Consider the following 18,076-nt stretch of genomic DNA (forward strand, 5'->3'; position numbering starts at 1 on the left):
CGACGCAATTTCTGTGTTGGATCTTCAATATGTGGGTTGGAGAGTTACAGTAAACGATTTGTTAAGCATCGGAAACAAGCACAAGCCTCGCATGGGAGGCTACAAGCAGTGGCCGTAAGCCCTCGCATCCCTTGGAGAAAAGTGGCCATTGACCCTGCTGAATTTAATCGCGACGCAATTTCTGTGTTGGATGTTCAATATGTGGGTTGGAGAGTTACAGTAAACGATTTGTTTTGCATCGTTAACAAGCACAAGCCTGGCATGGGAGGCTACAAGCAGTGGCCGTAAGCACTCGAATCCCTTGGAGAAAAGTCGCCATTGACCCTGCTGAATTTAATCGCGACGCAATTTCTGTGTTGGATCTTCAATATGTGGGTTGGAGAGTTACAGTAAACGATTTGTTAAGCATCGGAAACAAGCACAAGCCTCGCATGGGAGGCTACAAGCAGTGGCCGTCAGCACTCGCATCCCTTGGAGAAAAGTGGCCATTGACCCTGCTGAATTTAATCGCGACGCAATTTCTGTGTTGGATGTTCAATATGTGGGTTGGAGAGTTACAGTAAACGATTTGTTAAGCATCGGAAACAAGCACAAGCTTCGCATGGGAGGCTACAAGCAGTGGCCGTAAGCCCTCGCATCCCTTGGAGAAAAGTGGCCATTGACCCTGCTGAATTTAATCGCGACGCAATTTCTGTGTTGCAACATCAATATGTGGGTTCGAGAGTTACAGTAAACGATTTGTTACGCATCGGGAACAAGCACAAGCCTCGCATGGGAGGCTACAAACAGTGGCCGTAAGCACTCGCATCCCTTGGAGAAAAGTCGCCATTGACCCTGCTGCATTTAATCACGACGCAATTTCTGTGTTGCATCATCAATATATGGGTTCGAGAGTTAGAGTAAACGATTTGTTATGCATCGGGAACAAGCACAAGCCTCGCATGGCAGGCTACTAGCAGTGGCCGTAAGCTCTCGCATCCCTTGGAGAAAACTCGCCATTGACCCTGCTGCATTTAATCGAGACACAATTTCCGTGTTGCATCATCAATATGTGGGTTCGAGAGTTACAGTAAACGATTTGTTATGCATCGGGAACAAGCACAAGCCTCGCATGGGAGGCTACAAGCAGTGGCCGTCAGCACTCGTGTCCCTTGGAGAAAAGTCGCCATTGACCCCGCTGCATTTAATCGCGACGCAATTTCTGTGTTGCATCATCAATATGTGGGTTGGAGAGTTACAGTAAACGATTTGTTAAGCATCGGAAACAAGCACAAGCCTCGCATGGGAGGCTACAAGCAGTGGCCGTAAGCACTCGAATCCCTTGGAGAAAAGTCGCCATTGACCCTGCTGAATTTAATCGCGACGCAATTTCTGTGTTGGATGTTCAATATGTGGGTTGGAGAGTTACAGTAAACGATTTGTTAAGCATCGGAAACAAGCACAAGCCTCGCATGGGAGGCTACAAACAGTGGCCGTAAGCCCTCGCATCCCTTGGAGAAAAGTGGCCATTGACCCTGCTGAATTTAATCGCGACGCAATTTCTGTGTTGGATCTTCAATATGTGGGTTGGAGAGTTACAGTAAACGATTTGTTAAGCATCGGAAACAAGCACAAGCCTCGCATGGGAGGCTACAAGCAGTGGCCGTAAGCCCTCGCATCCCTTGGAGAAAAGTGGCCATTGACCCTGCTGAATTTAATCGCGACGCAATTTCTGTGTTGGATCTTCAATATGTGGGTTGCAGGTTTACAGTAAACGATTTGTTTTGCATCGTTAACAAGCACAAGCCTGGCATGGGAGGCTACAAGCAGTGGCCGTAAGCACTCGAATCCCTTGGAGAAAAGTCGCCATTGACCCTGCTGAATTTAATCGCGACGCAATTTCTGTGTTGGATCTTCAATATGTGGGTTGGAGAGTTACAGTAAACGATTTGTTAAGCATCGGAAACAAGCACAAGCCTCGCATGGGAGGCTACAAGCAGTGGCCGTCAGCACTCGCATCCCTTGGAGAAAAGTGGCCATTGACCCTGCTGAATTTAATCGCGACGCAATTTCTGTGTTGGATGTTCAATATGTGGGTTGGAGAGTTACAGTAAACGATTTGTTACGCATCAGGAACAAGCACAAGCCTCGCATGGGAGGCTACAAGCAGTGGCCGTACGCCCTCGCATCCCTTGGAGAAAAGTGGCCATTGACCCTGCTGAATTTAATCGCGACGCAATTTCTGTGTTGGATGTTCAATATGTGGGTTGGAGAGTTACAGTAAACGATTTGTTAAGCATCGGAAACAAGCACAAGCCTCGCATGGGAGGCTACAAGCAGTGGCCGTAAGCCCTCGCATCCCTTGGAGAAAAGTGGCCATTGACCCTGCTGAATTTAATCGCGACGCAATTTCTGTGTTGGATCTTCAATATGTGGGTTGGAGATTTACAGTAAACGATTTGTTAAGCATCGGAAACAAGCACAAGCCTCGCATGGGAGGCTACAAGCAGTGGCCGTAAGCCCTCGCATCCCTTGGAGAAAAGTGGCCATTGACCCTGCTGAATTTAATCGCGACGCAATTTCTGTGTTGGATGTTCAATATGTGGGTTGGAGAGTTACAGTAAACGATTTGTTAAGCATCGGAAACAAGCACAAGCCTCGCATGGGAGGCTACAAGCAGTGGCCGTAAGCCCTCGCATCCCTTGGAGAAAAGTGGCCATTGACCCTGCTGAATTTAATCGCGACGCAATTTCTGTGTTGGATCTTCAATATGTGGGTTGGAGGTTTACAGTAAACGATTTGTTTTGCATCGTTAACAAGCACAAGCCTGGCATGGGAGGCTACAAGCAGTGGCCGTAAGCACTCGAATCCCTTGGAGAAAAGTCGCCATTGACCCTGCTGAATTTAATCGCGACGCAATTTCTGTGTTGGATCTTCAATATGTGGGTTGGAGAGTTACAGTAAACGATTTGTTAAGCATCGGAAACAAGCACAAGCCTCGCATGGGAGGCTACAAGCAGTGGCCGTCAGCACTCGCATCCCTTGGAGAAAAGTGGCCATTGACCCTGCTGAATTTAATCGCGACGCAATTTCTGTGTTGGATGTTCAATATGTGGGTTGGAGAGTTACAGTAAACGATTTGTTACGCATCGGGAACAAGCACAAGCCTCGCATGGGAGGCTACAAGCAGTGGCCGTAAGCCCTCGCATCCCTTGGAGAAAAGTGGCCATTGACCCTGCTGAATTTAATCGCGACGCAATTTCTGTGTTGGATGTTCAATATGTGGGTTGGAGAGTTACAGTAAACGATTTGTTAAGCATCGGAAACAAGCACAAGCCTCGCATGGGAGGCTACAAGCAGTGGCCGTAAGCCCTCGCATCCCTTGGAGAAAAGTGGCCATTGACCCTGCTGTATTTAATCGCGACGCAATTTCTGTGTTGGATCTTCAATATGTGGGTTGGAGGTTTACAGTAAACGATTTGTTTTGCATCGTTAACAAGCACAAGCCTGGCATGGGAGGCTACAAGCAGTGGCCGTAAGCACTCGAATCCCTTGGAGAAAAGTCGCCATTGACCCTGCTGAATTTAATCGCGACGCAATTTCTGTGTTGGATGTTCAATATGTGGGTTGGAGAGTTACAGTAAACGATTTGTTAAGCATCGGAAACAAGCACAAGCCTCGCATGGGAATCTACAAGCAGTGGCCGTAAGCCCTCGCATCCCTTGGAGAAAAGTGGCCATTGACCCTGCTGAATTTAATCGCGACGCAATTTCTGTGTTGGATCTTCAATATGTGGGTTGGAGATTTACAGTAAACGATTTGTTTTACATCGTTAACAAGCACAAGCCTGGCATGGGAGGCTACAAGCAGTGGCCGTAAGCACTCGAATCCCTTGGAGAAAAGTCGCCATTGACCCTGCTGAATTTATTCGCGACGCAATTTCTGTGTTGGATCTTCAATATGTGGGTTGGAGGTTTACAGTAAACGATTTGTTTTGCATCGTTAACAAGCACAAGCCTGGCATGGGAGGCTACAAGGAGTGGCCGTAAGCACTCGAATCCCTTGGAGAAAAGTCGCCATTGACCCTGCTGAATTTAATCGCGACGCAATTTCTGTGTTGGATCTTCAATATGTGGGTTGGAGGTTTACAGTAAACGATTTGTTTTGCATCGTTAACAAGCACAAGCCTGGCATGGGAGGCTACAAGCAGTGGCCGTAAGCACTCGAATCCCTTGGAGAAAAGTCGCCATTGACCCTGCTGAATTTAATCGCGACGCAATTTCTGTGTTGGATGTTCAATATGTGGGTTGGAGAGTTACAGTAAACGATTTGTTAAGCATCGGAAACAAGCACAAGCCTCGCATGGGAGGCTACAAGCAGTGGCCGTAAGCCCTCGCATCCCTTGGAGAAAAGTGGCCATTGACCCTGCTGAATTTAATCGCGACGCAATTTCTGTGTTGGATCTTCAATATGTGGGTTGGAGATTTACAGTAAACGATTTGTTTTGCATCGTTAACAAGCACAAGCCTGGCATGGGAGGCTACAAGCAGTGGCCGTAAGCACTCGAATCCCTTGGAGAAAAGTGGCCATTGACCCTGCTGAATTTAATCGCGACGCAATTTCTGTGTTGGATCTTCAATATGTGGGTTGGAGAGTTACAGTAAACGATTTGTTAAGCATCGGAAACAAGCACAAGCCTCGCATGGGAGGCTACAAGCAGTGGCCGTAAGCCCTCGCATCCCTTGGAGAAAAGTGGCCATTGACCCTGCTGATTTTAATCGCGACGCAATTTCTGTGTTGGATCTTCAATATGTGGGTTGGAGAGTTACAGTAAACGATTTGTTAAGCATCGGAAACAAGCACAAGCCTCGCATGGGAGGCTACAAGCAGTGGCCGTAAGCCCTCGCATCCCTTGGAGAAAAGTGGCCATTGACCCTGCTGAATTTAATCGCGACGCAATTTCTGTGTTGGATCTTCAATATGTGGGTTGGAGGTTTACAGTAAACGATTTGTTTTGCATCGTTAACAAGCACAAGCCTGGCATGGGAGGCTACAAGCAGTGGCCGTAAGCACTCGAATCCCTTGGAGAAAAGTCGCCATTGACCCTGCTGAATTTAATCGCGACGCAATTTCTGTGTTGGATCTTCAATATGTGGGTTGGAGAGTTACAGTAAACGATTTGTTAAGCATCGGAAACAAGCACAAGCCTCGCATGGGAGGCTACAAGCAGTGGCCGTCAGCACTCGCATCCCTTGGAGAAAAGTGGCCATTGACCCTGCTGAATTTAATCGCGACGCAATTTCTGTGTTGGATGTTCAATATGTGGGTTGGAGAGTTACAGTAAACGATTTGTTACGCATCGGGAACAAGCACAAGCCTCGCATGGGAGGCTACAAGCAGTGGCCGTAAGCCCTCGCATCCCTTGGAGAAAAGTGGCCATTGACCCTGCTGAATTTAATCGCGACGCAATTTCTGTGTTGGATGTTCAATATGTGGGTTGGAGAGTTACAGTAAACGATTTGTTATGCATCGGGAACAAGCACAAGCCTCGCATGGGAGGCTACAAGCAGTGGCCGTAAGCACTCGAATCCCTTGGAGAAAAGTGGCCATTGACCCTGCTGAATTTAATCGCGACGCAATTTCTGTGTTGGATCTTCAATATGTGGGTTGGAGATTTACAGTAAACGATTTGTTTTGCATCGTTAACAAGCACAAGCCTGGCATGGGAGGCTACAAGCAGTGGCCGTAAGCACTCGAATCCCTTGGAGAAAAGTCGCCATTGACCCTGCTGAATTTAATCGCGACGCAATTTCTGTGTTGGATCTTCAATATGTGGGTTGGAGAGTTACAGTAAACGATTTGTTAAGCATCGGAAACAAGCACAAGCCTCGCATGGGAGGCTACAAGCAGTGGCCGTCAGCACTCGCATCCCTTGGAGAAAAGTGGCCATTGACCCTGCTGAATTTAATCGCGACGCAATTTCTGTGTTGGATCTTCAATATGTGGGTTGGAGAGTTACAGTAAACGATTTGTTAAGCATCGGAAACAAGCACAAGCCTCGCATGGGAGGCTACAAGCAGTGGCCGTAAGCCCTCGCATCCCTTGGAGAAAAGTGGCCATTGACCCTGCTGAATTTAATCGCGACGCAATTTCTGTGTTGGATCTTCAATATGTGGGTTGGAGAGTTACAGTAAACGATTTGTTAAGCATCGGAAACAAGCACAAGCCTCGCATGGGAGGCTACAAGCAGTGGCCGTAAGCCCTCGCATCCCTTGGAGAAAAGTGGCCATTGACCCTGCTGAATTTAATCGCGACGCAATTTCTGTGTTGGATGTTCAATATGTGGGTTGGAGAGTTACAGTAAACGATTTGTTAAGCATCGGAAACAAGCACAAGCCTCGCATGGGAGGCTACAAGCAGTGGCCGTAAGCCCTCGCATCCCTTGGAGAAAAGTGGCCATTGACCCTGCTGAATTTAATCGCGACGCAATTTCTGTGTTGGATCTTCAATATGTGGGTTGCAGGTTTACAGTAAACGATTTGTTTTGCATCGTTAACAAGCACAAGCCTGGCATGGGAGGCTACAAGCAGTGGCCGTCAGCACTCGTGTCCCTTGGAGAAAAGTCGCCATTGACCCCGCTGCATTTAATCGCGACGCAATTTCTGTGTTGCATCATCAATATGTGGGTTGGAGAGTTACAGTAAACGATTTGTTTAGCATCGGAAACAAGCACAAGCCTCGCATGGGAGGCTACAAGCAGTGGCCGTAAGCCCTCGCATCCCTTGGAGAAAAGTGGCCATTGACCCTGCTGAATTTAATCGCGACGCAATTTCTGTGTTGGATGTTCAATATGTGGGTTGGAGAGTTACAGTAAACGATTTGTTAAGCATCGGAAACAAGCACAAGCCTCGCATGGGAGGCTACAAGCAGTGGCCGTAAGCCCTCGCATCCCTTGGAGAAAAGTGGCCATTGACCCTGCTGAATTTAATCGCGACGCAATTTCTGTGTAGGATGTTCAATATGTGGGTTGGAGAGTTACAGTAAACGATTTGTTAAGCATCGGAAACAAGCACAAGCCTGGCATGGGAGGCTACAAGCAGTGGCCGTCAGCACTCGCATCCCTTGGAGAAAAGTGGCCATTGACCCTGCTGAATTTAATCGCGACGCAATTTCTGTGTTGGATGTTCAATATGTGGGTTGGAGAGTTACAGTAAACGATTTGTTACGCATCGGGAACAAGCACAAGCCTCGCATGGGAGGCTACAAGCAGTGGCCGTAAGCCCTCGCATCCCTTGGAGAAAAGTGGCCATTGACCCTGCTGAATTTAATCGCGACGCAATTTCTGTGTTGGATGTTCAATATGTGGGTTGGAGAGTTACAGTAAACGATTTGTTACGCATCGGGAACAAGCACAAGCCTCGCATGGGAGGCTACAAGCAGTGGCCGTAAGCACTCGAATCCCTTGGAGAAAAGTCGCCATTGACCCTGCTGAATTTAATCGCGACGCAATTTCTGTGTTGGATCTTCAATATGTGGGTTGGAGATTTACAGTAAACGATTTGTTTTGCATCGTTAACAAGCACAAGCCTGGCATGGGAGGCTACAAGCAGTGGCCGTAAGCACTCGAATCCCTTGGAGAAAAGTCGCCATTGACCCTGCTGAATTTAATCGCGACGCAATTTCTGTGTTGGATCTTCAATATGTGGGTTGGAGAGTTACAGTAAACGATTTGTTAAGCATCGGAAACAAGCACAAGCCTCGCATGGGAGGCTACAAGCAGTGGCCGTCAGCACTCGCATCCCTTGGAGAAAAGTGGCCATTGACCCTGCTGAATTTAATCGCGACGCAATTTCTGTGTTGGATCTTCAATATGTGGGTTGGAGGTTTACAGTAAACGATTTGTTTTGCATCGTTAACAAGCACAAGCCTGGCATGGGAGGCTACAAGCATTGGCCGTAAGCACTCGAATCCCTTGCAGAAAAGTCGCCATTGACCCTGCTGAATTGAATCGCGACGCAATTTCTGTGTTGGATCTTCAATATGTGGGTTGGAGAGCTACAGTAAACGATTTGTTAAGCATCGGAAACAAGCACAAGCCTCGCATGGGAGGCTACAAGCAGTGGCCGTCAGCACTCGTGTCCCTTGGAGAAAAGTCGCCATTGACCCCGCTGCATTTAATCGCGACGCAATTTCTGTGTTGGATCTTACATATGTGGGTTGGAGAGTTACAGTAAACGATTTGTTAAGCATCGGAAACAAGCAAAAGCCTCGCATGGGAGGCTACAAGCAGTGGCCGTAAGCCCTCGCATCCCTTGGAGAAAAGTGGCCATTGACCCTGCTGAATTTAATCGCGACGCAATTTCTGTGTTGGATCTTCAATATGTGGGTTGCAGGTTTACAGTAAACGATTTGTTTTGCATCGTTAACAAGCACAAGCCTGGCATGGGAGGCTACAAGCAGTGGCCGTCAGCACTCGTGTCCCTTGGAGAAAAGTCGCCATTGACCCCGCTGCATTTAATCGCGACGCAATTTCTGTGTTGCATCATCAATATGTGGGTTGGAGAGTTACAGTAAACGATTTGTTAAGCATCGGAAACAAGCACAAGCCTCGCATGGGAGGCTACAAGCAGTGGCCGTAAGCCCTCGCATCCCTTGGAGAAAAGTGGCCATTGACACTGCTGAATTTAATCGCGACGCAATTTCTGTGTTGGATCTTCAATATGTGGGTTGGAGAGTTACAGTAAACGATTTGTTAAGCATCGGAAACAAGCACAAGCCTCGCATGGGAGGCTACAAGCAGTGGCCGTAAGCCCTCGCATCCCTTGGAGAAAAGTGGCCATTGACCCTGCTGAATTTAATCGCGACGCAATTTCTGTGTTGGATGTTCAATATGTGGGTTGGAGAGTTACAGTAAACGATTTGTTAAGCATCGGAAACAAGCACAAGCCTCGCATGGGAGGCTACAAGCAGTGGCCGTAAGCCCTCGCATCCCTTGGAGAAAAGTGGCCATTGACCCTGCTGAATTTAATCGCGACGCAATTTCTGTGTTGGATCTTCAATATGTGGGTTGGAGGTTTACAGTAAACTATTTGTTTTGCATCGTTAACAAGCACAAGCCTGGCATGGGAGGCTACAAGCAGTGGCCGTAAGCACTCGAATCCCTTGGAGAAAAGTCGCCATTGACCCTGCTGAATTTAATCGCGACGCAATTTCTGTGTTGGATGTTCAATATGTGGGTTGGAGAGTTACAGTAAACGATTTGTTAAGCATCGGAAACAAGCACAAGCCTCGAATGGGAGGCTACAAGCAGTGGCCGTAAGCCCTCGCATCCCTTGGAGAAAAGTGGCCATTGACCCTGCTGAATTTAATCGCGACGCAATTTCTGTGTTGGATCTTCAATATGTGGGTTGGAGATTTACAGTAAACGATTTGTTAAGCATCGGAAACAAGCACAAGCCTCGCATGGGAGGCTACAAGCAGTGGCCGTAAGCCCTCGCATCCCTTGGAGAAAAGTGGCCATTGACCCTGCTGAATTTAATCGCGACGCAATTTCTGTGTTGGATCTTCAATATGTGGGTTGGAGAGTTACAGTAAACGATTTGTTAAGCATCGGAAACAAGCACAAGCCTCGCATGGGAGGCTACAAGCAGTGGCCATAAGCCCTCGCATCCCTTGGAGAAAAGTGGCCATTGACGCTGCTGCATTTAATCGAGACACAATTTCTGTGTTGGATCTTCAATATGTGGGTTGGAGAGTTACAGTAAACGATTTGTTTTGCATCGTTAACAAGCACAAGCCTGGCATGGGAGGCTACAAGCAGTGGCCGTAAGCACTCGAATCCCTTGGAGAAAAGTCGTCATTGACCCTGCTGAATTTAATCGCGACGCAATTTCTGTGTTGGACCTTCAATATGTGGGTTGGAGAGTTACAGTAAACGATTTGTTAAGCATCGGAAACAAGCACAAGCCTCGCATGGGAGGCTACAAGCAGTGGCCGTAAGCCCTCGCATCCCTTGGAGAAAAGTGGCCATTGAACCTGCTGAATTTAATCGCGACGCAATTTCTGTGTTGGATCTTCAATATGTGGGTTGGAGAGTTACAGTAAACGATTTGTTAAGCATCGGAAACAAGCACAAGCCTCGCATGGGAGGCTACAAGCAGTGGCCGTAAGCCCTCGCATCCCTTGGAGAAAAGTGGCCATTGACCCTGCTGAATTTAATCGCGACGCAATTTCTGTGTTGGATCTTCAATATGTGGGTTGGAGATTTACAGTAAACGATTTGTTTTGCATCGTTAACAAGCACAAGCCTGGCATGGGAGGCTACAAGCAGTGGCCGTAAGCACTCGAATCCCTTGGAGAAAAGTCGCCATTGACCCTGCTGAATTTAATCGCGACGCAATTTCTGTGTTGGATCTTCAATATGTGGGTTGGAGATTTACAGTAAACGATTTGTTTTGCATCGTTAACAAGCACAAGCCTGGCATGGGAGGCTACAAGCAGTGGCCGTAAGCACTCGAATCCCTTGGAGAAAAGTCGCCATTGACCCTGCTGAATTTAATCGCGACGCAATTTCTGTGTTGGATCTTCAATATGTGGGTTGGAGAGTTACAGTAAACGATTTGTTAAGCATCGGAAACAAGCACAAGCCTCGCATGGGAGGCTACAAGCAGTGGCCGTAAGCCCTCGCATCCCTTGGAGAAAAGTGGCCATTGACGCTGCTGCATTTAATCGAGACACAATTTCCGTGTAGCATCAACAATATGTGGGTTTGAAAGTTACAGTAAACGATTTGTTATGCATCGGGAACAAGCACAAGCCTCGCATGGGAGGCTACAAGCAGTGGCCGTAAGCACCCGTGTCCCTTGGAGAAAAGTCGCCATTGACCCTGCTGAATTTAATCGTGACGCAATTTCTGTGTTGCAACATCAATATGTGGGTTCGAGAGTTACAGTAAAAGATTTGTTATGCATCGGAAACAAGCACAAGCCTCGCATGGGAGGCTACAAACAGTGGCCGTAAGCACTCACATCCCTTGGAGAAAAGTCGCCATTGACCCTGCTGCATTTAATCACGACGCAATTTCTGTGTTGCATCATCAATATATGGGTTCGAGAGTTAGAGTAAACGATTTGTTATGCATCGGGAACAAGCACAAGCCTCGCATGGCAGGCTACTAGCAGTGGCCGTAAGCTCTCGCACCCTTGGAGAAAACTCGCCATTGACCCTGCTGCATTTAATCGCGACGCAATGTCTGTGTTGCATCTTCAATATGTGGGTTGGAGAGTTATAGTAAACGATTTGTTATGCATCGGGAACAAGCACAAGCCTCGCATGGGAGGCTACAATCAGTGGCCGTCAGCACTCGTGTCCCTTGGAGAAAAGTCGCCATTGACCCCGCTGCATTTAATCGCGTCGCAATTTCTGTGTTGCATCTTCAATATGTGGCTTGGAGAGTTACAGTAAACGATTTGTTTTGCATCGTTAACAAGCACAAGCCTGGCATGGGAGGCTACAAGCAGTGGCCGTAAGCACTCGAATCCCTTGGAGAAAAGTGGCCATTGACCCTGCTGAATTTAATGGCGACGCAATTTCTGTGTTGGATCTTCAATATGTGGGTTGGAGAGTTACAGTAAACGATTTGTTAAACATCGGAAACAAGCACAAGCCTCGCATGGGAGGCTACAAGCAGTGGCCGTAAGCCCTCGCATCCCTTGGAGAAAAGTGGCCATTGACCCTGCTGAATTTAATCGCGACGCAATTTCTGTGTTGGATCTTCAATATGTGGGTTGGAGAGTTACAGTAAACGATTTGTTTTGCATCGTTAACAAGCACAAGCCTGGCATGGGAGTCTACAAGCAGTGGCCGTCAGCACTCGTGTCCCTTGGAGAAAAGTCGCCATTGACCCCGCTGCATTTAATCGCGACGCAATTTCTGTGTTGGATCCTCAATATGTGGGTTGGAGAGTTACAGTAAACGATTTGTTAAGCATCGGAAACAAGCACAAGCCTCGCATGGGAGGCTACAAGCAGTGGCCGTAAGCCCTCGCATCCCTTGGAGAAAAGTGGCCATTGACCCTGCTGAATTTAATCGCGACGCAATTTCTGTGTTGGATGTTCAATATGTGGGTTGGAGAGTTACAGTAAACGATTTGTTTTGCATCGTTAACAAGCACAAGCCTGGCATGGGAGTCTACAAGCAGTGGCCGTCAGCACTCGTGTCCCTTGGAGAAAAGTCGCCATTGACCCTGCTGAATTTAATCGCGACGCAATTTCTGTGTTGGATCTTCAATATGTGGGTTGGAGAGTTACAGTAAACGATTTGTTAAGCATCGGAAACAAGCACAAGCCTCGCATGGGAGGCTACAAACAGTGGCCGTAAGCCCTCGCATCCCTTGGAGAAAAGTGGCCATTGACCCTGCTGAATTTAATCGCGACGCAATTTCTGTGTTGGATCTTCAATATGTGGGTTGGAGAGTTACAGTAAACGATTTGTTTTGCATCGTTAACAAGCACAAGCCTGGCATGGGAGTCTACAAGCAGTGGCCGTCAGCACTCGTGTCCCTTGGAGAAAAGTCGCCATTGACCCTGCTGAATTTAATCGCGACGCAATTTCTGTGTTGGATCTTCAATATGTGGGTTGGAGAGTTACAGTAAACGATTTGTTTTGCATCGTTAACAAGCACAAGCCTGGCATGGGAGTCTACAAGCAGTGGCCGTCAGCACTCGTGTCCCTTGGAGAAAAGTCGCCATTGACCCTGCTGAATTTAATCGCGACGCAATTTCTGTGTTGGATCTTCAATATGTGGGTTGGAGAGTTACAGTAAACGATTTGTTAAGCATCGGAAACAAGCACAAGCCTCGCATGGGAGGCTACAAACAGTGGCCGTAAGCCCTCGCATCCCTTGGAGAAAAGTGGCCATTGACCCTGCTGAATTTAATCGCGACGCAATTTCTGTGTTGGATCTTCAATATGTGGGTTGGAGAGTTACAGTAAACGATTTGTTTTGCATCGTTAACAAGCACAAGCCTGGCATGGGAGTCTACAAGCAGTGGCCGTCAGCACTCGTGTCCCTTGGAGAAAAGTCGCCATTGACCCCGCTGCATTTAATCGCGACGCAATTTCTGTGTTGGATCTTCAATATGTGGGTTGGAGAGTTACAGTAAACGATTTGTTAAGCATCGGAAACAAGCACAAGCCTCGCATGGGAGGCTACAAGCAGTGGCCGTAAGCCCTCGCATCCCTTGGAGAAAAGTGGCCATTGACCCTGCTGAATTTAATCGCGACGCAATTTCTGTGTTGGATCTTCAATATGTGGGTTGGAGAGTTACAGTAAACGATTTGTTTTGCATCGTTAACAAGCACAAGCCTGGCATGGGAGTCTACAAGCAGTGGCCGTCAGCACTCGTGTCCCTTGGAGAAAAGTCGCCATTGACCCTGCTGAATTTAATCGCGACGCAATTTCTGTGTTGGATCTTCAATATGTGGGTTGGAGAGTTACAGTAAACGATTTGTTAAGCATCGGAAACAAGCACAAGCCTCGCATGGGAGGCTACAAGCAGTGGCCGTAAGCCCTCGCATCCCTTGGAGAAAAGTGGCCATTGACCCTGCTGAATTTAATCGCGACGCAATTTCTGTGTTGGATCTTCAATATGTGGGTTGGAGAGTTACAGTAAACGATTTGTTAAGCATCGGAAACAAGCACAAGCCTCGCATGGGAGTCTACAAGCAGTGGCCGTAAGCCCTCGCATCCCTTGGAGAAAAGTGGCCATTGACCCTGCTGAATTTAATCGCGACGCAATTTCTGTGTTGGATCTTCAATATGTGGGTTGGAAAGTTACAGTAAACGATTTGTTTTGCATCGTTAACAAGCACAAGCCTGGCATGGGAGTCTACAAGCAGTGGCCGTCAGCACTCGTGTCCCTTGGAGAAAAGTTGCCATTGACCCTGCTGAATTTAATCGCGACGCAATTTCTGTGTTGGATCTTCAATATGTGGGTTGGAGAGTTACAGTAAACGATTTGTTAAACATCGGAAACAAGCACAAGCCTCGCATGGGAGGCTACAAGCAGTGGCCGTAAGCCCTCGCATCCCTTGGAGAAAAGTGGCCATTGACCCTGCTGAATTTAATCGCTACGCAATTTCTGTGTTGGATCTTCAATATGTGGGTTGGAGAGTTACAGTAAACGATTTGTTTTGCATCGTTAACAAGCACAAGCCTGGCATGGGAGTCTACAAGCAGTGGCCGTCAGCACTCGTGTCCCTTGGAGAAAAGTCGCCATTGACCCTGCTGAATTTAATCGCGACGCAATTTCTGTGTTGGATCTTCAATATGTGGGTTGGAGAGTTACAGTAAACGATTTGTTAAGCATCGGAAACAAGCACAAGCCTCGCATGGGAGGCTAGAAGCAGTGGCCGTAAGCCCTCGCATCCCTTGGAGAAAAGTGGCCATTGACCCTGCTGAATTTAATCGCGACGCAATTTCTGTGTTGGATCTTCAATATGTGGGTTGGAGAGTTACAGTAAACGATTTGTTAAGCATCGGAAACAAGCACAAGCCTCGCATGGGAGGCTACAAGCAGTGGCCGTAAGCCCTCGCATCCCTTGGAGAAAAGTGGCCATTGACCCTGCTGAATTTAATCGCGACGCAATTTCTGTGTTGGATGTTCAATATGTGGGTTGGAGAGTTACAGTAAACGATTTGTTAAGCATCGGAAACAAGCACAAGCCTCGCATGGGAGGCTACAAGCAGTGGCCGTAAGCCCTCGCATCCCTTGGAGAAAAGTGGCCATTGACCCTGCTGTATTTAATCGCGACGCAATTTCTGTGTTGGATCTTCAATATGTGGGTTGGAGGTTTACAGTAAACGATTTGTTTTGCATCGTTAACAAGCACAAGCCTGGCATTGGAGGCTACAAGCAGTGGAGGTAAGCACTCGAATCCCTTGGAGAAAAGTCGCCGTTGACCCTGCTGAACTTAATCGCGACGCAATTTCTGTGTTGGATGTTCAATATGTGGGTTGGAGAGTTACAGTAAACGATTTGTTAAGCATCGGAAACAAGCACAAGCCTCGCATGGGAGGCTACAAGCAGTGGCCGCAAGCCCTCGCATCCCTTGGAGAAAAGTGGCCATTGAACCTGCTGAATTTAATCGCGACGCAATTTCTGTGTTGGATCTTCAATATGTGGGTTGGAGATTTACAGTAAACGATTTGTTTTGCATCGTTAACAAGCACAAGCCTGGCATGGGAGGCTACAAGCAGTGGCCGTAAGCACTCGAATCCCTTGGAGAAAAGTGGCCATTGACCCTGCTGAATTTAATCGCGACGCAATTTCTGTGTTGGATCTTCAATATGTGGGTTGGAGAGTTACAGTAAACGATTTGTTTTGCATCGTTAACAAGCACAAGCCTGGCATTGGAGGCTACAAGCAGTGGAGGTAAGCACTCGAATCCCTTGGAGAAAAGTCGCCGTTGACCCTGCTGAACTTAATCGCGACGCAATTTCTGTGTTGGATCTTCAATATGTGGGTTGGAGAGTTACAGTAAACGATTTGTTAACCATCGGAAACAAGCACAAGCCTCGCATGGGAGGCTACAAGCAGTGGCCGTAAGCCCTCGCATCCCTTGGAGAAAAGTGGCCATTGACCCTGCCGAATTTAATCGCTACGCAATTTCTGTGTTGGATCTTCAATATGTGGGTTGGAGATTTACAGTAAACGATTTGTTTTGCATCGTTAACAAGCACAAGCCTGGCATGGGAGGCTACAAGCAGTGGCCGTAAGCACTCGAATCCCTTGGAGAAAAGTCGCCATTGACCCTGCTGAATTTAATCGCGACGCAATTTCTGTGTTGGATCTTCAATATGTGGGTTGGAGAGTTACTGTAAACGATTTGTTAAGCATCGGAAACAAGCACAAGCCTCGCATGGGAGGCTACAAGCAGTGGCCGTAAGCCCTCGCATCCCTTGGAGAAAAGTGGCCATTGACCCTGCTGAATTTAATCGCGACGCAATTTCTGTGTTGGATCTTCAATATGTGGGTTGGAGAGTTACAGTAAACGATTTGTTTTGCATCGTTAACAAGCACAAGCCTGGCATGGGAGTCTACAAGCAGTGGCCGTCAGCACTCGTGTCCCTTGGAGAAAAGTCGCCATTGACCCCGCTGCATTTAATCGCGACGCAATTTCTGTGTTGGATCTTCAATATGTGGGTTGGAGAGTTACAGTAAACGATTTGTTAAGCATCGGAAACAAGCACAAGCCTCGCATGGGAGGCTACAAGCAGTGGCCGTAAGCCCTCGCATCCCTTGGAGAAAAGTGGCCATTGACCCTGCTGAATTTAATCGCGACGCAATTTCTGTGTTGGATCTTCAATATGTGGGTTGGAGAGTTACAGTAAACGATTTGTTTTGCATCGTTAACAAGCACAAGCCTGGCATGGGAGTCTACAAGCAGTGGCCGTCAGCACTCGTGTCCCTTGGAGAAAAGTCGCCATTGACCCTGCTGAATTTAATCGCGACGCAATTTCTGTGTTGGATCTTCAATATGTGGGTTGGAGAGTTACAGTAAACGATTTGTTAAGCATCGGAAACAAGCACAAGCCTCGCATGGGAGGCTACAAACAGTGGCCGTAAGCCCTCGCATCCCTTGGAGAAAAGTGGCCATTGACCCTGCTGAATTTAATCGCGACGCAATTTCTGTGTTGGATCTTCAATATGTGGGTTGGAGATTTACAGTAAACGATTTGTTTTGCATCGTTAACAAGCATAAGCCTGGCATGGGAGGCTACAAGCAGTGGCCGTAAGCACTCGCATCCCTTGGAGAAAAGTGGCCATTGACCCTGCTGAATTTAATCGCGACGCAATTTCTGTGTTGGATCTTCAATATGTGGGTTGGAGAGTTACAGTAAACGATTTGTTAAACATCGGAAACAAGCACAAGCCTCGCATGGGAGGCTACAAGCAGTGGCCGTAAGCCCTCGCATCCCTTGGAGAAAAGTGGCCATTGACCCTGCTGAATTTAATCGCGACGCAATTTCTGTGTTGGATCTTCAATATGTGGGTTGGAGAGTTACAGTAAACGATTTGTTTTGCATCGTTAACAAGCACAAGCCTGGCATGGGAGTCTACAAGCAGTGGCCGTCAGCACTCGTGTCCCTTGGAGAAAAGTCGCCATTGACCCCGCTGCATTTAATCGCGACGCAATTTCTGTGTTGGATCTTCAATATGTGGGTTGGAGAGTTACAGTAAACGATTTGTTAAGCATCGGAAACAAGCACAAGCCTCGCATGGGAGGCTACAAGCAGTGGCCGTAAGCCCTCGCATCCCTTGGAGAAAAGTGGCCATTGACCCTGCTGAATTTAATCGCGACGCAATTTCTGTGTTGGATCTTCAATATGTGGGTTGGAGAGTTACAGTAAACGATTTGTTTTGCATCGTTAACAAGCACAAGCCTGGCATGGGAGTCTACAAGCAGAGGCCGTCAGCACTCGTGTCCCTTGGAGAAAAGTCGCCATTGACCCTGCTGAATTTAATCGCGACGCAATTTCTGTGTTGGATCTTCAATATGTGGGTTGGAGAGTTACAGTAAACGATTTGTTAAGCATCGGAAACAAGCACAAGCCTCGCATGGGAGGCTACAAGCAGTGGCCGTAAGCCCTCGCATCCCTTGGAGAAAAGTGGCCATTGACCCTGCTGAATTTAATCGCGACGCAATTTCTGTGTTGGATCTTCAATATGTGGGTTGGAGAGTTACAGTAAACGATTTGTTAAGCATCGGAAACAAGCACAAGCCTCGCATGGGAGGCTACAAGCAGTGGCCGTAAGCCCTCGCATCCCTTGGAGAAAAGTGGCCATTGACCCTGCTGAATTTAATCGCGACGCAATTTCTGTGTTGGATCTTCAATATGTGGGTTGGAGAGTTACAGTAAACGATTTGTTTTGCATCGTTAACAAGCACAAGCCTGGCATGGGGGTCTACAAGCAGTGGCCGTCAGCACTCGTGTCCCTTGGAGAAAAGTCGCCATTGACCCTGCTGAATTTAATCGCGACGCAATTTCTGTGTTGGATCTTCAATATGTGGGTTGGAGAGTTACAGTAAACGA

Source organism: Schistocerca gregaria, chromosome 5 (assembly GCF_023897955.1).
Source record: "Schistocerca gregaria isolate iqSchGreg1 chromosome 5, iqSchGreg1.2, whole genome shotgun sequence".
In the NCBI taxonomy this organism is placed as follows: domain Eukaryota; kingdom Metazoa; phylum Arthropoda; class Insecta; order Orthoptera; family Acrididae; genus Schistocerca; species Schistocerca gregaria.